The sequence below is a fragment of the Hylobates moloch genome, unplaced genomic scaffold, assembly GCF_009828535.3.
Source record: "Hylobates moloch isolate HMO894 unplaced genomic scaffold, HMol_V3 SCAFFOLD_1, whole genome shotgun sequence".
NCBI lineage: Eukaryota > Metazoa > Chordata > Mammalia > Primates > Hylobatidae > Hylobates > Hylobates moloch.
In genome coordinates this window covers 87,345,056-87,348,593 of record NW_026652276.1, presented here as the reverse complement: position 1 = coordinate 87,348,593, position 3,538 = coordinate 87,345,056, and positions in this window count along the sequence as shown.

The window sequence follows — 3,538 nt, the reverse complement described above, 5'->3', positions numbered from 1 at the left end:
TTTGTCGCAGACCCATCCGATTCACCACTGCTAACATACTTGGGAGGCTGAATGCCTCGGGCAGAAGAAGTCAAGACGCCAAAGCATGTTAGCAGCGGCAAATCCGACGGATCGGCAACAAACTCAATTCTTGAATGGATGGGGCAGGTATTCTCTTTACTTGCTAGAGAATCAACGATTCCATATTCAAACATCCTGTGAACTAGCTAATCCTGGGGAGAGTAATGAGACTTACCTGACAGAGAGGAGGATATGTGCTGGTCTCTGAGGTTTTCAAGGCTGTGAGACAGGAAAAGCTGGAGTGTGGCTGGAACAGAGTTGGTAGAAGAAACTGCATTGTTCTGATTGTATTGGTTTTGAGATAGACCCAGGTAGAGTCAGCAGCACGATCAGTCTCTACGTTTCCTAGAGTGGTAGTAGCAATGACAGTGGCAGCTCAGTTATCAACTTTGAGTCCTAAGGCACAAGTGAGAGTGTTACTGGCAGAACGTATTCATATCCATATGGGGTCTGCAGCAACCTAACCCTCACTTGGGAGGGGCCGCATGCACAGTGTGCTTACTGAAGTTGTGTGCATGCTCATTTAAAGCTGTTTCCCTTAGCTGTGGAGTATTACCAGAAGAAGCTCATATACTTGTTAAACTGTCATTTTGCCTCTTAGTGTGCATGCTTGAGCCCACTTTTTCAACACCTGAGATCTTATTAGAAAGCTGCTGATCAACAGCTTAAGGTGTTTTCTATGTATTAGAAGACCACCTTTCCCTGGCACCAGTTATGAGCAATTATTATTTTAGAAAGACAAACTGATAACTGCCTGACCATCATCTGATGGTTGCCTGACATTTCTTGGAGGGGACTTTCCTGTCCTGCTCATGTCTGCCTAGCTACCTACTCTAACACTATGACTGAGCCTCTTACACATGTGTGACAGAAAATGTGTACAAGAATGCTGGCCAGGCATGGTGGCTCATACCTGTAATCCCAGCACTTTGGGAGGCAAGGTGGGTGGGTCACTTGAGGCCAGTGGTTTGAAACCAGCCTGGCCAACACAGAGAAACCCTCTCTCTACTAAAAATACAAGAAAAATTAGCTGGGTGTGGTGCGACATGCCTGTACTACCAGCTACTTGGGAGGCTGAAGCATGAGAATTCTTTGAACCTAGAAGGCAGAGATTGCAGTGAGCCAAGATCGTGCCAATTCACTCCAGCCTGGGCAACAAAGTAAGACTCTGTCTCAAAAAAAAAAAAAAAAGCTAGTAACAGCTTTGCTCATAATGGCAGAAAAAAAGAGAGTTAACCAAAATTCATTAACTGAAAGAGCAATAAATAAATACATAAATATGCATACAGAATAATATTTATTGTAACATCATAAAAATAAATTAATTCCTGCTTCAAGCATTAGCATTTAAATACCTCAAAAACAAAAATAAAATAAAATAAAATAAAATAAAATAAATTTATCATGGAAGAATAAAGTTCAATTTTTTATATGTGTGTACACCACACACACGCACACTTTAAAACCAAGTAATGCAATATTAAATGTGTGTGGTGTGTGTGTATGTATGTTGTAAAACTATAGAGCAAAACAAGGGAATGAGTAAAACCAAATTCAGAACAGTGGTTACTTCATTAAATAAGAGTGAGCAATGTGATCAGTTAATGCAGAGCAGGGAATTCAACTTTATTTGTAGTGCTCTATTTTTGTAAGCTGAGTCATGAGTATCTGGATTTTTGTTTTGTTCTATCTTATTATGTAACATATACAGCCTCATAAACTATACTCTTTTGCTTATGTGATACTCAAATAAGAAAGTTGATAACATAAAAACAAAGTAAGAACTCCCTAAAATTTTCCATTGTTTCAGTTAATGTTGACATTTTTATTTTATACAAAATTCTAGCCATAAATGTGGCAATTTTGTATCTTGAAAATGTTACAAATATACTTTAAAATATCTACTTGTTCCTTTGTTGAAAACAAAATGCTTGCCAGATCAAATAAATTTAAATATTTTTAGCTATGTTGGTACTAAACATTTCCCTTTCATATCAATATGTAAAGTTGTTCTAAATCTGCTTTCATGAACATGCTATTTGAGCTAATTACTTTAGAGTAAATGCAGCTCTCAAATAATTGCTAAACCTTAGGAAATGCTTTCAATAATTGACTTAGTTTTCATAAGCAAAACTTGTGTTATTAAATCTAAATTAAATGCACATTTGAGACACTTAAAGTGTTAACATATCAAATATTTTAATAGTGTAATAAAAATAACTTGTAGAATTAATGCCAAAAATAATTCAAACACTGCATTCACATTTTTTCACAAATTTTCTGTCATTCAAAATGTTGTATGGTATTTTCACGTGAATTGTGTCATCTGCAGTGAATATGTTTTTCTACTAATTGATATAACCTAAATTGAAAATATTGTATTTCCTAAAGTACAAATTTCCAACTTCTGTGACTTACATGAGATAGAAAGGCTCATTTTAGAAGTGATGTAAGTAGAGATAGTGAAAAATACAAAATATTGCAGAAAACTTGTTATATTCATATATATATAAATGTTAACTTATTCACAATTATAATTCTTTAGTAATGTTTTCATAATATTTTTACCCGTATTTTTACACATAATATTCAATTGGGAGGAAAAATGCGCAGTTCTAGTCTTTCTAAAAAAAATTATCTAGTGTTTGCCTCTCATTGACTCTACATATATACAAATATAAAATATTTCTTTATCTTTTATCTTTTTCCAAAAATAATTTAAGGGATGGATAGCTGGATTGATGGCTTAGTGGCCATAATATCTGAAACATAATATTTTCTCCTTGACCAATTTTGGTTTCTACTAAAGATGAAAAACTCTGGACTGTGTCTCATGCTCAAACAGATTAAACTCTCTAATGTAATATCAAGAAAAAGTATATTTTACTGAAGAAATGGAGGAGTATTTATATTACCTTTCATATATCTACATTAAACAAGTTTCAAATATTGCATTTCTTTCACTGAAGTTCTCCCTTGCCCAACCACCTCACTTCTTTCTTAATCTCCAGTAGCCTCTAAGGAACTCTTTCTATTCTTCTTAATGATTAACTTAAAATTTACATTTAAATAAGTAGTTGCATGAAGAAAACTACATAGTATTTTTCTACTTCAACGGCGGTTTCTTAGAGTTCTCAGAAAATACAATAATCTTGAGAGATATAATTAAGGCTTGTAAAATAAGATTTCTCTCTAAATGATGAGATTTGTGAATATATATATGTAATGAATATATGTAATAAATATATAATGAATATATAATGTATTTATATGCCCCTGTAGATGTAACCATGCTACAGTGAATAATAGAGACATTCTAGAGATTTCTGTCAGTGAAGACAGACACATGATTTTGATATTGAAGGACCTTGACTTTTGAAATCAAGGCACCTAGATTCACATTCCATGTCAACCACTAGTTAATAGATTCCCATTAACTATAACTTGTCCTCCCTTATGCGTGGGAAATATTAATCTC